This window comes from Dreissena polymorpha, chromosome 10 (genome assembly GCF_020536995.1).
Source record: "Dreissena polymorpha isolate Duluth1 chromosome 10, UMN_Dpol_1.0, whole genome shotgun sequence".
NCBI classification, from domain to species: domain Eukaryota; kingdom Metazoa; phylum Mollusca; class Bivalvia; order Myida; family Dreissenidae; genus Dreissena; species Dreissena polymorpha.
The window spans coordinates 48,762,509-48,784,318 of NC_068364.1; the positions used below are offsets into that span (position 1 = coordinate 48,762,509).

The 21,810-nt window shown below is 37.7% G+C and overlaps 1 protein-coding gene and 1 long non-coding RNA gene across 3 annotated transcripts in view; both read right to left on the reverse strand.

Annotated features, from left to right (window-relative positions):
- LOC127847525 (anion exchange protein 2-like) overlaps positions 1-21,810 on the reverse strand; it is a 317,475-nt gene that overhangs the window by 198,493 nt on the left and 97,172 nt on the right. The window lies entirely within an intron of this gene.
- LOC127847537 (uncharacterized) lies at positions 1,666-10,940 on the reverse strand. The gene is made up of 2 exons (XR_008034014.1): positions 10,909-10,940; positions 1,666-1,999 (listed from the first exon to the last, which is right to left on the reverse strand). It is a non-coding gene; the product is annotated as an uncharacterized LOC127847537 (long non-coding RNA).

Sequence of the window (21,810 nt, forward strand, 5' to 3'; positions counted from 1 at the left end):
CAATTGTTTGTTTTCGGGTTTTACAAGTGTTTCCAAAGAGTAGGTATTCATGCATTTACATTTTAGTATAAAGGATTTTTATAAAATATAATATATATATATATATATATATATATATATATATATATATATATATATATATATATATATATATATATATATATATACATTAACACATTTACAAATGAACGGATCTGTTCTAATTTCTCAGAATTTAAAAGAGGCTTTGTAAATCTCTTGTGTAGTGGTTTCACTACAAACATATAAGGACTTGCCGTCCATGTTTTCCAACAAACGAGAATCATTCTGAGTTTAACCCTTAAAGCGCTGGAGCTGAATTTTAAAGGCCTTTGCAAACAGTTTGGATCCAGATGAGACGCCACAGAACGTGGCGTCTCATCAGGATCCAAACTGTTTGCTATTCTGATAGTATTCTTTGAAAAAAATCGAAGAAAATGCTAATTTTAGAAATTCAGCAGAAGACATTTTAGCAGACGACAAATTTCCCAGCATGCAAAGGGTTAATTTCTTAATGAAGATTAACAACAAAAGTGGTCTCTAGAGTGTTCACAAGTTAAATGTTGACTATGCACAACTGGCGACACATGACAGGCAAAATCTTATCACTAAACAAGAGCACCGCATAAAGGTGCCATGCTCGGCTGTGGGTGCTGTTTTGAATAGATGAAAGCTTGTCAATTTTTTTTTTTTTTTAAGGTCACAGTGACCTTGACCTTTGACCTAGTGACCCAAAAATGGGTGTGGCATGTAGAACTCATCAAGGTGCAGCTACATATAAAGTTTCAAAGTTCTAGGTTGAAGCACTTTGATTTTAGAGCCTATGTTCAAAACCTTGACAAAATATTAAGGTTTAAGCGCGACGCGGACGACGACGGACACGACACGATATGACGAGCTGGCTATGAAAACAGCCGAGCTAAAAAGTGCCATACAAAGGTTAATTACAGTAGGAAGACCCTGGAACAAGTATCAGTGGTATAATCAAAGCGCCGACAGCATTGAAATTATATTGGAAAGATACGGGGAAGTTTCTGCTGAAGTAAATGTTAAAAGAACAATTGAATGAATGAAAATTTAAAAGGCTTTTAAAAACAATTTCTTTAAAGAATAAGTACAAATTTACAAGAAATGATGAAATATTGTAAAACTTCATGTATATATATATATATATATATATATATATATATATCAGAAAATAAGAAACATGTATCAGGGGAGCTTTGCATTTTGCAAGCAAGTAAATGCCCAGATGTAAATATTATTACTGATTGGCTGGATGTTTATTTATGCTCTTGTAACTATTTGGAGAAAAATAGTTCCCTACAGATCTGTCGGTTGTTGTTGTGCCCGTTGTTATGAAAAAGATTAAGAAAATATTTCTCTTAACTATCACAGGCTCCTATGACATATTTGTACTAGGTGGTAATTAACGCAATCATAACATCATTATGAGTTAACTACACTGAACTCATTCGGAAGCTCAGGACAGTTATATCCTTGTTTTTCTTCTTTCGTTTGTTACTTCTCATTATACAGTTATGATCGCTGACCGCTATATGCATACTTCTTAATTGGCAAGTCTACCCAGATAAATTGGCATTTTAATTTCATAAGTACCCTCATTTATCAACACATGAAACGTAATTGTATTAGCATTTTAATGAAATAACAAGGGACAAAATTGTCACAAAACCAGGTTTTCATTGTTAAAAAAAAAAGTCTGATAAAGGGAGAAAACTCAAACTGAACTTTTGAACTGAACAAACAAAATTAACCCCCTTTGTTTCAAAGTAAATCTATTTTTAGTCGTGGCGACCTTGACCTTAGAGATATTGATGTGATTCTTTTGTGCGACACACTGTCCCATGATGCTGAACAAATGTGCCAAATGACTTTAAAATGTCACAATGAATGACATAGTTATGGCCCAGACAAGCTCATTTATGGCCATATTTGACCTTTGAACTCAAAGTGTGACCTTGACCTTGGAGATATCGACGTAATTCTTTCGAGCAACACACCGTCTAATGACGGTGAACAAGTGTGCCAAATGATTTTAAAATCTCACTATGAACGACAAAGTTATGGCCCGGACAAGTTTGTTCCGCCCGCCAGCCTGCCAACATTCGCCAATCTAATAACCAGTTTTTTCCTTCGCCAACCTGGTTATTAAAGTGCAATATAACTATGTTCAATATCAGATTTAAAAGGCACAATACAAACTCATTATACAAAATAATTGTAAACCTTTATACATTAATAACAAGATAAATACATACATATATTCACAGATGTTTTTTTGAATAAAATATAATTAACATTAATACAGATGTTTTCTATCACAGTGAAAAACTGTTTTAACACTCTTAGTTTTTTGTTAGTGCTGTATAACATTTTGCAGTTTATTGACTTTATTAACACTGTGTTTGTTACAATCAACGCACAGTATCCTAAAGAGGCTTGCAAATGTTTTATTCCCAAAGACTAAACATGCATCAAAAGCATGCAGTCACATTTTACACACTTGTAACTTCGCGAATCAAGAACATAATAATTATCATCAATAACTAAATAAAAACATAGCAAGGATATTTTTTGTAAAATGTTAAAACTTTGAAGTCATCAAATAGTCAGTTTATTCATAAAATATATTCTCAGCAAAAATTTCATAAATCAATTCTCAGAAAATATTTCATTTTTTAGAAAATCACAAAATGCGTAGAAAAAAGGGTCTAAAACATCAGCAATCTTCATGAAAGACTTCAAAACCCCAAGGAAATGCATCAAATTCGACTCAAACCTACTAAATATGTTAATGATATATCAATCCATGAAAAGCATCCATAATCCATAATTTTGCTATTTAATTGTGATTTTCAATAGCAACGAAGTATACTACAAATACTTTTGTTAAATATCTATATAGACAAGAGATGTGTTTTGTCAGAAACACAATACCCCCTTCTGCGTCACTTTGAAGTCATATATTTGACCTTTGACCTTGAAGGATGACCTTGACCGTTACCACTCAAAATGTGCAGCTCCATGAGATACACATGCATGCCAAATATAAAGTTGCTTTCTGAAGGGACATAGGAGTTATGAGCATTTTTCAAAAACCTAAAAGCGAAAACTAAACGCAAAGTGTGACGTAAGGACAGGCGGACGGACGGTCCGATCACTATATGCCCTCCTTCGGGGGCATAAAAATGTCCATGGTAAATCCAGTACAACTCTACTTTTTTGTGGCGCGGGGAACTATAAACAATGTGTACTAAACCTTGCAAGATGCTAGCAGTTATTACTGAGCAGGTTAAATGTCAGTATACATGAACATGAAAACATTGCACATCTTGATTGCTCGCCAACAGAATCTCAATAGCACCTCTATATAAATCAGGTTAACAACAAGCAACAGTATTTACAGAAAAATGGGCAAAGGCACAGGTAAATGCAAATGTCTAAAGGCACCTTTGTTGCTGTCCATTGGTAACTGCATTAAGAAATATACTACTGTACATAAAACTGCATTTAGAGAAGCAAACAGTAAACAATCAAAAGCTTGGACGTGATATGTTCTAAATTTTGACAAGTGTCAAAAGTTCGTTGGAAATATATATATGAGTAATCTTATGCATTTGTGTAGACTAAAAACCACAATATAAAGCAGTAAAACTCCAGCTGCTGGAGCGGTATTGCATTCTCATTATAAACAAATAGTTGGTCCTTTATTTAAGGCAAGTGACCAATTGCCAAAACAGTACGTAACAGCACAATTCAAAACAACAAACACACATACAAGAATAAAGCTGGGGTCACCGCCTTGAAACGGTCAATGCAAAGCATTGGGGGTTTAAACCTGGTTATAGAGCGCTCAACCTCACACTTGGCCCAACAATATTCATGATACATATAAGTGTAAATAAAATTTAACCTCATAGCATTGCAACTCAAATAAAAAAACAATAATAAAAGGAAATTAAAACGCATTCAGTTTAATTACCATTTAATTACTCAATGGTAGGACGGAGACCAGAGCAACAGAGTTACAACTCAAGTCATTATGCACTGCTGTTTCAGTCTACATGAGACCAGAGCAACAGAGGTACAACTGAAGTCATTATGCACTGCTGTTTCAGTCTACATGAGACCAGAGCAACAGAGGTACAACTGAAGTCATTATGCACTGCTGTTTCAGTCTACATGAGACCAGAGCAACAGAGGTACAACTAAAGTCATTATGCACTGCTAATTCAGTCTACATGAATATTTACAACATGCTGTTTACCTATAGATGAGGTAAGGTATATCTCCGTACATATTTGCATAATTTTTAATGAGAAGCACTCTTCATTATTTCTTTAATTTTGTTTTTTTTATTTAAATATGATCAATACCTTTGAAGTCGCAACTGATTAATTAACAAAATGTGTTCTGAGCATATTTAGTTTCATTTCTGTATACATGTACTAATAAGTATACAGTTAATTTCAATACATTTTATCTTTGACCAATATAAGTTTCAAAGGCTGTTTGCATGAAATTTTTCTGGGTTTATGAAAATCTCATAACGAATTTCATGTCATAAAAATATATCATGGCATATCTACAAATTTACCAAATTTATCCGCACATCAAGTCTGAAAGAAGTTTTGTTAGATAAATCTTTTAAAAATGTAAAATAAATGATGTACAAACACAAAATATACACGTAAACATGCACATGTGAAGCGTATAACAGAGCATTAAATATTATATAAATTTCGAAAATCAAATGTCATAAATTCAATCTTATCGTAATGATTAAAAATATAAAAAAATCATAACCTCAAAGGTGGTGAAGCTGTAAAATAATAGCATTTTATTGAAAATAATCTCACACTAACCTAAGGATAACGATTTTTTAGCAAACAAACCCATTCTTCTTTAAAGATATAAAGCGGATATTTGTAAGATTCGGTGGAATATCGATTTTTATTCACAAGTGATCATAGACAAGAGGGCCATGATGGCCCTGAATCGCTCACCTGACTCATTAAGATCAGATGAAAACTATGACCTCTATTGTCTACACAATGTTTTTCTATGATTTGACCTAGTGACCTAGTTCCTGACTCTAGATGACCCAAATACAATCCCAATCCAGATTTCATCAAGATAAACATTCTGACCACAGTTCATAAATATTGGATGAAAACTGTGATCTCTATTGTCAACACAAGGTTTTTCTATTTATTTGACCTAGATTTTTACCCCAGATGACCCAAATACAATCCCACCCAGATTTCATCAAGAATTCTGACCAAATTTCATAAAGGTTGGATGAAAACTGTGATCTCTAATGTCTACACAAGGTTTTTCTATTATTTGACCTAGTGACCTAGTTTTGACCCCAGATGACCCAAATAAAATCCCAACCCAGATTTCATCAAGATAAACATTCTGACTAAATTTCATAAAGATTGGATGAAAACTGTGACCTCTATTGTCTACAGAAGGTTGTCCTAGTATATGACCTAGTGACCTTGTTTTTGACCCCAGATGACCCAAATACAATCCCAAACCGGATTTCATCAAGATAAACATTTTGACCAAATTTCATCAAGATTGGATGCAAACTGTGACCTCTACTGTCTACACAAACAAATTGTTGACGGACGGACGGACGGACACACGCAGGCACGCACAACGGACGCCGGACATCACACGATCACATAAGCTCACCGTGTCACTTCATGACAGGTGACCTAAAAATATGTGTCGGAGATAAACATGAACAGTTGTGGTTAAAATCCCATAGAAACAAGGGCTGTTTGTAAAACATGCATGCCCCCCTATATGGGCTATAAGTTGTAGTAGCAGCCATTGTGTGAATACGTTTTTTGTCACTGTGAATGTTGGTGGTGGTGGTGGTGGTGGTGGTGGTGGTGGTGGTGTAGTAGTAGTAGTAGTAGTAGTAGTAGTAAGTAGTTGTAGTAGTAGTAGTAGTAGTAGTAGTAGTAGTAGTAGTAGAAGTAGTAGTAGTAGTAGTCGTAGTAGAGTAGCCGTCGTCGTAGTCGTAGTCGTCGTCGCCGTCGTCGTCGTCGTCGTCGTAGTAGTCGTCGTAGTAGTCGTCGTGGTAGTCGTGTCCCCGTAGTCGTCGTAGTGGCCGTCGTCGGTGGTGGTGGTGGTGGTGGTGGTGGTGGTGGTGGTGGTGGTGGTGGGTGGTGGTGGTGGTGGTGGTGGTGGTGGTGGTGGTCGTCGTCGTCGTAGTCGTCGTCGTAGTCGTCGTAGTAGTAGTCGTCCTCGTCGTCGTCGTCGTCGTCGTAGTCGTCGTCGTCGTCGTCGTCGTCGTCGTCGCCGTCGTCGTCGTCGTCGTAGTCGTCGTAGTTGCCGTTGTCGTCGTCGTCGTCGACGTAGTAGTAGTAGTAGTAGTCGTAGTCGTAGTAGTAGTAATAGTAGCAGTAGCAGTAGCAGAAGCAGTAGCAGCATTACAAGACCAATACTTAATAATGATCAAATGGGAAAAGGTAACCTAGCACTGGCAGTAAATATGGGGCTCATTTACAGGTCAGATTTGGAATCTCTGCTGTAAAATGAGATTTTGAATGAATTAAAGGGAGGCAAATCTGTAATAAAAAGAACATGCATAAACCGTAGTTGTTTCCCTTGTTTGAACCATGCTAAATCCTTACAAGTTTGGAAAGAATTGGATGAAAAATTTGGACTTTATTGCATAAACACCATTTCTCAATTCAAGGGTAGGTAATTCTGTACTTCATGGACCAATAATGCTCATTTTTTGTAGGGTTCGTGTCCTCATTGATATAAAGACACTGTGCAAATTTGGAAAGGATCGGACAAAAAATGTGGAAGATTTTTTAAAGTTTTCACAAAATAGGCAAAAACGAATAAACATGCAAAGTTCAACGAGCTCCTGCGGCCATGTTTTTTGACGAATCAAATTTCTTTGAACAACTTTTTCAGGGGAGCCTTCAAAGGTCATCCCTGTGAAATTTTTTGAAAATCTGATGAGCGGTTTCTGACAAGAAGATTTTTTAAGGTTTTTACCATATATGGTCATGGCGGCCATCTTGGTTATGTGATCACATTTTTTTTTAACAATTCTTTTGTCCCATGACCTAGGGATGCTCCACATGAAATTTAGTTGAAATTGGCTCAATGGTTTAGTAGAAGAAGATGTTTACAAATTGTTTACAGACAGACAAACGGACGGACGGACGGACGGACGCCGGACGCTGAGTGATCACAATAGCTCACCTCGAGCTATCGCTCAGGTGAGCTAAAAATACTATTTTAATATATATATAAATAATAATAATGTATGTTTTCTATGATCACAAGTGATTTAAAATCGACATTCCACCAAGTCCAACATATTTTCTTTTTATATTATGCTTTTTTTCACTGTTTATTTAAATTGTAAAAGAGTTTAAATGGAGAATTTCGCTGGTATAAAGACATTATTTCGTAAAAAAAAAGATTTCATTTCACAATAAAACAGTAAAAATTAATTTGTTAATTCGTAAATTTTCACTGTTATTTTCACTGTTTGAAACAGTGAAATATCAGTTTTAATTCTCTGATATTTCTCTATAAACAAATGGAAAGCATAAAATAAACATTAATAAATGGCTACTGGTAAAACATTTGAAGTCATCTTGAACCTTCAAGGTGTTTTATTGCCTTATATTCTAGTCCATCAAAACGTCAGTAAGTTTACATTTCGCTGTTTATGTGATTTATGTTGATTCCTTCAGAAGTGTTTGGAGCTCACTGTGTTGATAAGTATTTCCAAAAATAATTATAAAAGCAGATGATTCAAAATTTGAATAAAGAAAGCCACAAAAGGCTGGCAGCATTTTACCATCAAAGAAGTCTTTTCTTTTTTAACAAACCTCTAATTATTACAATCATGGATTTACCCCTAGTTTGTGGCATGTGAAACAGTGCCAAAATAAATTTTCCAAACAAGAGATATCAACAATTAAAAACAGGAATGCCAAACTGTCACAAGATACGCTTGTTTGAAGGTTTTGGACAACTTGATAACTTTACCATGACCCATATTTGAACTTGACCTACATATCATCTAGACAAAACTTCTGACCAAATTTGGTGAAGATCAGATGAAAACTACTTCAATTAGAGAGCAGACACCATGCTAAATGCTTGAAATGCACTAAGTGACCTCATGACCCAGTTTTTGACCCAGCATGACCCATATTTGTGCTTGACCTAGATATTGTTTAGACACAACTTCTACCAAATTTGGTGAAGATCGGATGAAAACTACTTCAATTAGAGAGCGGACACTATGCTAAATGCTTGAAATGCACTAAATAACCCTGTGACCAAGTTTTTGACCGGCATGACCCATATTCGAACTTGACCTAGATATTGTCTAGATACAACTTCTGACCAAGTTTGGTGATTATCTGATGAAAACTACTTCAATTAGAGAGCGGACACCATGCTAAATGCTTGAAATGAACTAAGTGACCTAGTGACCTATTTTTTTACCCGGCATGACCCATATTCGAACTTGACCTAGATATTTCCAGATATAACTTCTGACCAAGTTTGGTGAAGATCGGATGAATGCTACTTCAATCAGAGAGCGGACACCATGCTAAATGCTTGAAATGCACTAAGTGACCTAGTTTTTGATCCAGCATGACCCATATTCGAACTTGACCTAGATATTGTCTAGATAAAACTTCTGACCAAGTTTGGTGAAGATTGGATGAAAACTATTTGAATTAGAGAGCGGACACTGCTGTGGACGCCGCTGCCTGCCCGCCCACCTGCCCGCTGCCAAGGTGAAACTATAATACGTCCCGTTTTTTTTAAACGGGCGTATAAACAATACAAATTCAGCATCTTTTAGGCAACTTTATTTCTGAGATATGAGCCGCGCTAAAGGAAAGTGGGGCATAATGCATGTGCATAAAGTGTCACCCAATATTAGCATGTTCAGTTTGCACAGCTTAATCAGGGATGACATTTTTTGCTTTTACAGTAATTTTTTGTTTAACGAGAATCTTTTCTTGGCGAAAATCCAGTTAAAGCAGGAAATGTCATCCCTGAAAATCCAGTAAAAGCAGGAAATGTCATCCCTGACACTTTCTGCACAAGAATTTAACACCCTTTTTACCAGAACAAGGCTCATATATGAGCCGCGTTCTGAGAAAACTGGGCATAATGCATGTGCGTAAAGTGTCATCCCAGATTAGCCTGTGCAGTTAGCCTGTGCAGGCTAATCAGGGAAGACACTTTCCGCCTAAACTTGATTTTCAGCAAGGAGGGATTTCCTTGAAACTAAAAATACCATTAAAGCGGAAAGTGTCCTCGCTGATTAGCCTGTGCAGACTGCACAAGCTAATCTGGGACTACACTTTACACACATGCATTAAGCCCAATTTTCTCAGAACAAGACACATATTTCCCTGATATTCTATTTTGTATTTGTTCTTGGTTTCGGCTTTGTAAACAGAAGACCTGGTATCTGCCCTCTGTCTACCGACGTCCTACTGCCAGGCTTCGACGAGAAATGAAAAGTAACACCTTCAGAGACACAGTCCACCTTTCCCCCATACCCCATCTTCGTGGGTGGCCCAGTTATATCCAGCATGATGCTGTACAACTTTCCCATCGACAATGGCACCGGTTTCGAAAACATCAGCTCGTAAGTGTGTTCCCGTCTCGATGTACTCAGACAAGTGAATTGCGAGTTCAGGATGATAGAATTCTCGTCACAGCTGAGTTCAATTCGAGTGTCGTAGTCTGCGTTCTCGTCCAATGAACCGTACACACTAATGCCGTGAAGGTCGATGGATTCGGAACACATGAAGTGGATGGTGTCTTTATCGTTGGCGCATGACTTCTGGAAGCCTTCCATTGAGATGAAGCTGTACCTGAAGGTGCACAAGAAAATCAAGACTTTACAAGAGCGAAAGAACAGTTTATTTTTACTTAGGCATATAAAGCTCATCGCAATTAATATACTAGTATGTAAATATGTACAATATCAGCATGCTTTCAAAGTAAGAATGTCATGTGGATGTGGTAAATAAATAATGTGATAACAGTCATAATGAAAACTAGAGCTTTGTCACAGACGTGACGTATACCCCCACATGCCGCATTGACACAGACTATTTTGCAAGCTGTCTGCACAAAACAAGATAATCTAAATGGTGATTTTTAAGAATTATTATGCCATTATTATTTATGGCCATTTTGATCATTGAACTCTTGAATTATTTTGCATGACATGCCGTCCAATGACTGTGAACAAAATTATTGTACAGAGTCATTTTAAAATCTCATAATGAATGACATAGTTATGGCCCGGACAAGCTCATTTATGGCCATTTTTCACTTTTGAACTCCAAGTGCAACCTTGACCTTGAAGATATCGACGTAATTCTTTTGCATGACACATTGTCCAATGATTGTGAACAAATGTACCAAGTAATTTTAAAATCTCACAATGAATGACATAGTTATGGCCCGGACAAGCTCATTTATGGCCATTTTTGATCTTTGAACTCAAAGTGTTACCTTGACCTTGGAGATATCCACGTAATTCTTTCGCGCGACACACCGGCCAATGATGCTGAACAAATGTGCCAAATGATTTTAAAATCTCACAATAAACAACATAGTAATGGCCCGGACAAGCTCATTTATGGCTATTGACCTTTGAACTTGAAGTGTGACTTTTACCTTGGAGATATCAATGTAATTCTTTCGCGCGACACACTGTCCAATGATGGTGAGCAAATGAGCCAAATGATTTTAAAATCTCACAATGAATGACATAGTTATTGCCTGGACAAGCTCATTTATGGCCATTTTTGATCTTTGAACTCAAAGTGTGACCTTGACCTTGGAGATATCAACGTAATTCTTTCGCATGACATACCGTCCAATGATGGTGAACAAATTTTCCAAATGATTTTAAAATCTCACAATAAATGATAAAGATATGGCCCGGACATGCATTTGACCTTTCTTTGAACTCAAAGTGTGACCTTGACCTTGGAGATATCGACGAAATTCTTTCACTCGACACACCATCCCATGATGGTGAACAAATGTACCAAGTTATTTTTAAATCTAACGATAAATGACATAGTTATGGTCCGGACAAACTTTCGGTTTAAAAACACACTAAGTGACCCTGTGACCTAGTTTTAGACATGGTATGACCCATATTCAAACTTGACCTATACATCATCTAGATACAACTTGTGACCAAGTTTGGTGAAGGTCAGATGAAATTTCGGGACAGACAGACAGACCGAAAGACCGACCGACAAAGTGACTCCTATATAGCCCCCATTACCAATGGTAATGGGGGTATAAATATATATTTATAACTACAACACTACTACTTCTGTGACTTCTGCTACTGATCCTGCTGCTGCTCTAACTACTACTACACCTCCTCTTACTCCTCCTCCTCTTACTCCTCCTACTTCTCCTCTTACTCCTCCTACTTCTCCTCCTCCTCTTCTTACTCCTCCTCCTCCTCCTACTTCTCCTCCTCTTACTCCTCCTCCTCCTCCTACTTCTCCTCCTCCTCCTCTTACTCCTCCTCCTCCTCCTACTTCTCCTCCTCTTACTCCTCCTACTTCTCCTCCTCCTCTTACTCCTCCTCCTCCTCCTCCTACTTCTCCTCCTCCTCTTACTCCTCCTCCTCTTACTCTCCTACTTCTCCTACTCCTCTTACTCCTCATCCTCCTCCTACTCTCCTCCTCCTCCACTTCTCCTCCTCCTCTTACTCCTCCCTCCTCCTACTTCTCCTCCTCCCTTACTCCTCCTACTTCTCCTCTCCTCCTTACTCCTCTTACTCCTCCTCCTCCTCTTACTCCCCTCCTCCTCCGACTCTCCTCCTCTCTTACCCCCTCTTACTCCCCCCTCTTACTCTCCTCTTACTTCTCCTCCTCCTCCTACTCCTCTTACTCCCCCCCTCTTACTCCTCCTACTCTCCAACTATCCTCCTCCTCTTACTCCTCCTTTACTCCCTCCTACTTCTCCTCCTCCTCTTACTTACTCCTCCCCTCCTCTTACTCCTCCTCCTCCTCCTACTTCTCCTCTTACTCCTCCTCCTCCTCCTCCTCCTACTTCTCCTCTGACTCCTCCTGCCTCTGACTCCTCCCCTCTTACTCCTCCTCTTACTCCTCCTCCCTCCTACTTCTCCTCCTCCTCTTACTCCTCCTCATACTTCTCCTCCTCCTCTACTCCTCCTCTTACTCCTCCTACTTCTCCTCCTCCTCTTACTCTCCTCCTCCTCCTACTTCTCCTCTTACTCCTCCTCCTCCTCCTCCTCCTACTTCTCCTCTTACTCCTCCTCCTCCTCCTCCTCTTACTCCTCCTCCTCCTACTTCTCCTCCTCCTCTTACTCCTCCTCATACTTCTCCTCCTCCTCTTACTCCTCCTCTGACTCCTCTTACTCCTCCTCCTCCTCTTACCCTCCTCCTCCTCCTACTTCTCGTTCTCCTCTTACCCTTTCTTCCCTCCTCTTACTTCTCCTCCTCCTCCTACTCCCTCTTACTCCTCCTACTTCTCCTCCTACTTCTCCTCCTCCTCTTACCTCTCCTCCTCCTCTTACTCACTCCTCCTCTTACTTACTCCTCCTCCTCTTACTCCCCTCCTCCTCCTCCTCTCCCTCCTCCTCTTACTCCTCCTCTTACTCCCCCCTTCTTACTCCTCTTACTTCTCCTCCTCCTCTACTACTGTTACTTTCTCCTCCTACTTCTCCTCCTCCTCTTACTCCTACTCCTACTACTCCTCCTGCTCCTCCTGCTGCTGCTGTTACTACTACTACCACCTGTTCCTGTTTAAATGCATTGTTCATTTCTTAATATTTGCATAATAAATGGAACAAAAGTTCTTCAGTCGGAGAAATCTGCCCCCAAAACAGGGCTTTAAACTAGTGACCCCAATTTCAATAGGGGTAATCTACTGTCCAAGGCCAATGCAAATGTGAAGTTTAAGCAAATCGTTCAATTTGTAGCAAAGTTATTGATTGGAACAACTTTCATCCTTATTGTGAAAGTGACTTTGACCTAGTGACCCTTTTTTAATAGGGGTTATCTACTGTCCGAGGCCAATGCACATGGGAAGTATGAAGCCAATCAGTCGATTCGTTGATGAGTTATTGATCAGAAACCATTTTTTCCACTTATTGTGACAGTGGACCACGACCTTTGACCGAGTGACCCCGAACAATATCAATATGGGTCATCTACTGTCCCAGGCAAATTCAGGGTCATCTACTGTCAAGGCCAATTCACATGTGAAGTATCAAGCCGATCGGTCCATTTGTTTGATGAGTTATTGTCATCATCGTTTAGCTGATCAAAACTGCGACCAAAAACAGTTTAAATATTGTACTTAAACATTACTAGATAACGTTCTCATCAAATATGAAACATCCATTTCCGCCTTTATGTATTGTTCAAATTGGTTTCAAGAACTAAAATACCGGTATTATTTATTTATGTGTATTGTCCTGCTAAATTGTATGTTGACATTTTTTCATAAAAAATTACACCTCCCTTTCAATGTAAGTTTTTAAGGCTATTTATAGCATGCAAATCTTGAAATATTGGAACAGTCAATATGAAACCACGACACAAGAAGAACCTTACTTTCAAGATGACTGTTTGTCTCTATCAAGACAATCAATAACACATCTCCTGTTGGTAGTGAAGCTTCCCATAAAGTTTAATTGAATTCCAGTCATTATTTGCTGAGAAATAGCCCGGACAAAAATTGTGCACAGACTGACACACGGACACACTGACGGACAGACGAAGCGGCAACTATATGCTCCCCCAAAATAGCATAAAAAGGTTGTGATGTAGCATCTTACGGAAAATTAACCCCGACTAATAAAGGGACATAGCATTCATAAATCACATTGGAAAATGTGAATCAAATTTTCATAGTTTTGCTATGACCATACATGATAAACTTTACCTTATAAACACTGTGCAGCAAAAAGCCGCGTCTTTTGCGAACATTGAACTTCCAGTTCGAAGGCTGAGCTCTCCCATTGTAGAACTGATACAGACCGATCACTTCCTGTTCGTTTAGAAAGTCTCTGGAGTATACGCAGGTTTGTAAAATACACGGAGTCGATTAATGGAAACGCACGTGGTAGAGTATTTGTCCCCAGCACTCCTCTTTGGTTTTCATCTGTTATCTGCAAAAGATTGTATTCCTTTTTGGTTTTGTTACAGTTTTACAATTAAATTGTGATAGAAACAAATGCTGATTTCAAACACGCTGATGATCCCTTCAGAAGCCCTGTCAGTATTGATTTATTGGCCCATTAACCCTTACAATGCGGGAAACCGAATTGTTAAGGCCTTTGCAAACAGTTTGGATCCAGATGAGACGCCACGTTCTGTGACAGGATCCAAACTGTTTGCTATTCTGATATTATTCTTGGAAAAAATCAAAGAAAATGCGAATTTTATAAATTCAGCAGAACAACATTTTAGCAGACGACAAATTTCCCAGCATGCAAAGGGGTTAATAAGTACAAGTCAAATAAAGGTAAATGTCAAGGTCAAAAAAGAGGTCAGGTGATTGTTGTTGTTGTGATTGTTCACGGCTAACACACATGCAAGTATCAAAGCTTTGTAGGAAGCATTTGTGATGTTAGACAAAACGTAACAATTTTTGGTTAACCACTTAGGCGCAGATGATTTCGAAAAAAGGCTTGGCCAACCTCTATATGACTCATCACATAAGTAGATTTTTGGGGATATAAAAAGTCGACAATCTAATACTTGGTCAGATCAAACATAAGAATATGCTTAGGAAAAGAAAACGTATTAAGCACATGCAAATCACATTTTAAAGGGGCTTTTGTCTGTGTAGTGTTGTGACTTTTTAAAAAATGTTTTTGTGTTTAAAGAGTCACTAAAGGAATCATTTTTTGTCAAATAACAATATTTTACTTATTTAAACAAGACTATTGTCAAGCAATATGGTCCCTACCGGTGAAACTCATCATTTTCAGCAATATTTCTAGTCTATTTGTCTTGATGTAGGAACAAAAATGAAATGACGTGCAAAATCTCCATATTGCCATCTGTCCATGTTTTCAAGTTTCAGTGAAAAAATATGAAGAACTTTTTAAAGTTATCGAGGATCCAGAAAAGTGGTGACAGACTCACGGACAGTGGACACAGAGCCACTAACCATAAGTCTCCTCCGGTTTACCGGTAGGGGACAATGAAAAATAGTCCATTGTATGGGAGACTTAAGGGCAAATTGTTAGGAGGGGTGCAGCAAGAGTCTTATCGCATTGGAGTGATTTGTTTATAACAATACCATCAAAATGGGGCTATTTCCCTAAAATTCACCAACTTTTCCAACAGACCACACCTCCAGGTTTCTACGTCGACATTCCAACTGCGACCACGTCACACCGCTTCCCAAGACCACCTTCTCATCAACGACCATTTCATCTGATCTCACAATGGTTTCAACACACAAGGACACAGTTTGGGTAAATGTACGAGACTGCAGGAAACTTCCTTGGCATTTTCGTGGATAAAGCGGATACAGCTCGCCTCTAGATCTTTGCCATTGTAGGTGTGTCCCTGCAAAAGGACACAACAAAGTTATAGCATATAATTAACGAGCGTAGATAATTTTACATCAAGTGTTTAAATTTAGGCGTCCCCATGACTTATTGGTAGGTGTGTACCTGTTAAAGGTTAACAAACAAGTTATAACATTAATTACTGTACATCGGTTTTAAATCACTGTTTGATTTTAGAAGTTTCCATGACTTATGTGGTTGGGGGATTCTATCAAACAAGAGGGCCATCATGGCTCTAAAGCGCTCAACTGAGTTCACTGATACCAATTTTCGAGACTTGGGCAAGATACATGTAGTTTTTGACCACAATTGACCAAGATTCAAACATGTTCTTCATATTGCCACTATCAAATTTCTGACCAAGTTTCAAAACATGTTCTTCAATTGCCACTATCAATATTCTGACCAAGATTCAAACATGTTCTTCATATTGCCACTATCAATATTCTAACCAAGTTTCAAACATGTTCTTCATATTGCCACTATCAACATTCTGACCAAGATTCAAACATGTTCTTCATATTGCCACTACCAACCACAATTGACCAAGATTCAAACATGTTTTTCATATTGCCACTATCAATATTCTAACCAAGATTCAAACATGTTCTTCATATTGCCACTATCAACATTCTGACCAAGATTCAAACATGTTCTTCATATTGCCACTACCAACCACAATTGACCAAGATTCAAACATGTTCTTCATTTCCACATTATCAATATTCTGATCAAGTTTCAAACATGTTCTTCACATTGCCACTATCAACCACAATTGACCAAGATTCAAACATGTTCTTCATATTGCCACTATCAATATTCTGACCAAGATTCAAACATGTTCTTCATATTGCCACTATCAACATTCTGACCAATTCAAACATGTTCTTCATATTGCCACTACCAACCACAATTGACCAGATTCAAACATGTTCTTCACATTGCCACTATCAATATTCTGATCAAGTTTCAAACATGTTCTTCACATTGCCACTATCAACCACAATTGACCAAGATTCAAACATGTTCTTCATATTGTCACTATCAATATTCTGACCAAGATTCAAACATGTTCTTCATATTGCCACTATCAATATTCTGACCAAGTTTCATCAAGACTGAGTCATAAATGTGACCCTTGAGTGTTAATAAGTTTTTATAAGATTAAACCTGGTGACATTGTTTTAGACGCATATGGCCCAGATTCAAACTTGGCCTACATATTATCAAGATACACATTCTGTTCAATATAGCTTGAGTCATAAATGATGCCCCTAATTGTGTGAGATTTTTTTTTAAAGATTTGACCTGGTGACTTAGCTTCTACACGAAAATTGCCCAGATTCAAGCTTGGCCAAAATATTGTCAAGATATTGTCAATATTGCTGACTCTGGCCTTGTACAAGTTGTTGTAACATTGGTAAAGGACTGTTTTTGAGACGCACATGACCCCAATTTGAACTCATTCTAGATTGTCAAAATAAACAATCTGAGTATGATTCATCCAGATTGAGTCGTAAAAGTGGCCTCTAGAGTAGTAACAAGGTTTTTCCGAGATTTGAGGTGGTGACTTAGTATTCTGTATACACATGGTGAAGATTCAAATACAGCCTAGGTATTTCTACAATAAATATTCTAAGGAAGTTTCATCAAGATTGAATAATAAATGTTTTTCTCTAGAGTGATAACAAGCTTTTTCTAAGACTGGAACTAGTGATGCAGTTTTCGGACACACAATACCCAGATTCGAACGCTATCAAGTATCAAGTTCATCAACTTTAGAGCAAAAATGTCAGGTGAACAAGAGATGTGTTTGTCAGAAACACAACTCCCCCTATTGAACCGCTTTGAAATAAAATTTCAATATATCATTTGGCAGGTTTAGAAATTATCTCCCTTTTAAAGCTTATTACTTCCCTTGGATTGTATTTTATGACTTTTTACCTTGAAGGATGACCTTGACCTTGACCTTTCAACACTCAAAATGTGTAGCTTCATGAGATACACATGCATGCCAAATATAAAGTTGCTATTTCAATATTGCCAATGTTAAAGTTTTCGGACGGACGCACAGACTGACAGACTGAAGGACTGACAGTTCAACTGCTATATGCCACCCTACCGGGGGCATAAAAAGGGAGTCATTCATAATTCTGACATTGCCTTTTATACTTATACCAAGTCCCATCATAATAACTTCAGTTATTTTAAAGATAACACAGGAACACATTTCTGTGTACAAACAGACCCACGCAGATGGGCGGACAGACATGCTACATAGATTAGAGGGTAAACCGATAGTCCCCTCTTATGAAACCAGAAATGAACCAACAACAAGTAACATTTCTAACACTGAGCAAACATTTCCTTGTTAATGGAAGGGACCAACAACAAGTAACATTTCTAACACTAAGCAAACTTTTCCTTGTTAATGGAAGGGACCAACAACAAGAAACATTTCTAACACTGAGCAAAAGTTTTCCTTGTTAATGGAAGGGACCAACAACAAGTAACATTTCTAACACTGAACACATGTTTTCCTTGTTAATGGAAGGGACCAACAACAGTAACATTTCTAACACTGAGCATTTTTTCTGTTAATGAAAGGCACCAACAAAAAGTAACATTTCCAAAACTGAGCAAACATTCTCATTGTAAATGGAAGACAGCAGAAATGTGGTAAGGGATCAACAACAAGTACAATGTCCAACACTGAGCAAACGTTCTACTTGTTAATAGAAGATGGCAGAAATGTCGTAAGGGACCAACAACAAGTACAATGTCCAACACTGAGCAAATGTTCTACTTGTTAATGAAAGATGGCAAAAATATGGTAAGGGAAAACAGCCAAAAAGTACCATTTCCAGCACTGAGCAAACATCCTCATTTTAATGGAAGACAGCTTAATTTGTGTTAAGGTACCAGCAACAAGTACCATTTCCAACACTGAGCAAACATTCTCCTTGTTAATGTAAGATGGCAGAAATGTGGTAAGGGACCAACAACAAGTACCATTTCCAACACTGAGTGAGCAAACATTTTCCATGTTAATGGAAAACTGCAAGTACCATTTCCAACACTGAGTAAATGGTTTCCTTGTTAATTGAAGGGATCAACAAAAAGTACCATTTCCAACACTGAGCAAAACGTTCTCCTTGTTAATGTAAGATGGCAGAAATGTGGTAAGGGACCAACAACAAGTACCATTTCCAGCACTGAGCAAACATTCTCCTTGTAAATTGAAGATGGCAGAAGTGTGTTAAGGGAACATAAACAAGTACCATTTCCAACACTGAGCAAACGTTCTCCTTGTTAATGGAAGACTGCAGAAAGGCAAGGCACTTCTTGACGAGTCCTTTCACTGCGTACTTCTTCGCTGCGTAGAGGAGGTCCTTCACATTCCCATGACCAACTGACACCTCGTCTGTGTAGATGTACCTGAACAGAGGCATGTCGAAGATTGAATGTTTATAATAATTCATATATCAAGTACTAGCCTTTGCAATTATGTTGAGGAAAATGATAACTTCTTTACATTAATGGTGAACAAAATAATGAAAATTCTTAGGGTAGCTGTAGTTTCAGAGAAATAAAATTTGATTGTAAAATTGTAATTATCCTTAAATCTATTACAACTTTTTGGAAAACATTTTGCCAATCTGTAAACAGTCTCTTCAAAACTGCCACTCCTTTAAATGAAAAAATATCCTCATACAAACAAGAGCTGTGTATGTGAAACACAATGCCGACTACTACCCCTCCATGAGATGCACATGCATGCCAAATATCAAGTTGCTATCTTCAATATTGCAAAAGTTATGACCAAGTTTAAAGTTTTGTGACAGACACACAGACAGACACATACAATGACAGACAGACAGGCCAAACTCAATATATCCCCAATCATTCCATCTGTGGGCATAAAAATACAGGAGAGTCACTCACTGCAGTAAGTTCTTGAAGATTTCAGGCTCAATATCGGACACAGGTATGGTGTCTTTGCTGTCAGAGGAGATGGCACCGTAGAAGATGGACTGAAACACAGAGCTGCGACATACGAGCATGTACTTGTGTGCAGAGATCGGCTCGCGTTTGAGACCCAGCAAAAACTTGACATCACAGTTCACCTGGTTGTTGAGCATGAATCGGTTACATTCCAATAAATTCCTGTCAGCCTGCCAGTCCTCCATGCTTTCTATAAAATCTGCCATGGTTTAAGTTTCCTGTAATCAGACATTTGTGGTAAACAATTTATTATGCCTAGTGAAAGCTTAACCTTAAAGCGCTGGAGCTGAATTTTAAAGGCTTTTGCAAACAGTTTGGATCCAGATGAGACGCCACAAACGTGGCGTCTCATCTGGATCCAAACTGTTTGCTATTCTGATAGTATTCTTTGAAAAAAATCGAAGAAAATGCTAATTTAGAATTCAGCAGACGACATTTAAGCAGATGACAAATTACCCAGCATGCAAAGGGTTAAGTTGTGATCAATTACAATATGACCTGTTTTTGTCGCTTTTTTGATCAGCAAAACGATGGTCACTGTGTCAAAAATTTTCCATTATACTGCATCATGTAGAAATGCACTCTAAAGTGATTTCATGAGATCTCTATAACCATGACTTATAAAGGAACCCATGACTCAACAAGAACCAACCATACAGTTTACTATAAGTATAAAGCAACATTTGTACGGGACAAGACTTTACTAAGTTAACATTATACAACTTAAACAAGGGACAAAATTGTCACAAAACCAGGTTTTCATTGTGAAAAAAAATCTGATAAGGGAGACAACTCAAACTGAACTTTTGAAATGAACAAACAAAATTAACCCCCTTTGTAAGTTTGTTTTAAAATAAATATATTTTTAGTCGTGGCGACCTTGACATTGGAGATATTGACGTGATTCTTTCGTGCGACACACCGTCCCATGATGGTGAACAAATGTGCCAAATGATTTTAAAATCTCATAATGAATGACATAGTTATAGCCCAGACAAGCTCATTTATGGCTATTTTTTACCTTTGAACTCAAAGTGTGACCTTGACCTTGGAGATATTGACGTAATTTTTTCACGCGACACACCGTCTAATGATGGTTAACAAATGTGTTAAATGATTTTAAAATCTCACTATGTTCGACAAAGTTATGGCCCGGACAAGCTTGTTCCGCCCGCCCGCCAGCCCGCCAGCCAGCCCGCCCGCATTCGCCAATCAAATAACCAGTTTTTCCTTCGGAAAACCTGGTTAATAATATAGCTTTATCAATATTAAATTAAATTCCCCAAAGACAGATGTTACATAATAACACAGGTCGCCGTGGCGTAGTGGATATGGTGTCCACATAGCGATTGGGAGGTCACGGGTTCGATCCCCACTGTGGGAGCGTTCTTTAGAGCTCCCCCAAAGACACCAAGGCAACAGACTTGAGTGTTTCATGTAAGCCTTAGGCTTGTTATGCAATCGAGCTGAAATAAAAAGGTTTAAAAAAAATAATTGTGGGTCCATAAGACATGGACACCACTATTCAACATGTCTTGACTGGACAGAGGATGGACCAGCAAAACAAAAAGCCTTATTCTTTACTTAACTTTCACTTTATTATTATTTACAGTATTGTGTTGTTAATGTTACAATAATATTTATGCAAGAAATTTAGCAGTTGTTGGCAAAATTTTATTTTTTAGAAGTAAGTGCCAGAACAATATACCCTATATTAATCATTTTATAACATTTCTTCAGAATAGGCTCAAAATTGAGGAGATAATTGCTTTCAATAAAAATCAAATAGAAACTTTTAGAACAATTTGGAATAGTTTTTTAAGATAATTCATTTAAAATTGTAGTCTGAATATGCATCTCTATGCTTCGATATATTTTGTCGAATTGTATTAAATTATTTTTTGCTACAGTCTCATGTAAGACTCTCGACAGATGTTTGTAGTATTGTTTTTTTCTTTGTATTTTTTTTCTGTTATAACTCCATGCAGTTAAGTGTATTGTGTATTGATGAATAAATATATATATTTAAAAAAAAAAAAAAAAAATTTAGCAATACACTACAATACATAAACAAGGGACAAATTGTCACAAAACCAGGTTTTCATTGAAAAAAATCTGATTAAGGGACAACTCAACTGAACTTTTGAAAT